Genomic DNA, 515 nt, shown 5'->3' with positions numbered 1-515 from the left:
GAGAACTGCTGGGTAAAATGCATACCCCACATTAGAAATTTCTGTATGAGAGAGCAAAAAAGTCACCAGAGGTTTTTCCTAAATAATGAATTTATAGTTTGCCACTAATTATGCTGCATCTTAGAACACCTTAAAGATTATCCTGGATTTTGTTTGGGGGGGGGGGGGCTGAATTTGTTTTTAATTCCTGGAGATTGCCTCAACTAGTTGCTACAGTTTTGTTGGCAAGGTTTTTAAGAAATGGCTTGCCACAGCTGCTTCCTAGGGCTGAGAGAAAATGACAAGCCGTTTGTATCTAAGGCAGAACTGAAATTCACAGTCTCTGAGTTCCTAGCTTGATGTTTCAACCTCTACACCAGTGATTCTCAACCTGTGGGTCAGGACCCCTTTGGGGGTCGAATGACCCTTTCACAGGGGTCGCCTAAGACCATTGGAAAACACATATTTTTGAAAAAATATGGAAAACATAAAATAATTTTATGGTTGGGTGTCACCACAACATAAGGAACTGTATT

The sequence above is a fragment of the Natrix helvetica genome (assembly GCF_964273705.1).
Source record: "Natrix helvetica genome assembly, chromosome: 4".
NCBI classification, from domain to species: Eukaryota; Metazoa; Chordata; class Lepidosauria; order Squamata; family Natricidae; genus Natrix; species Natrix helvetica.
This window is presented reverse-complemented; position numbering follows the sequence as displayed.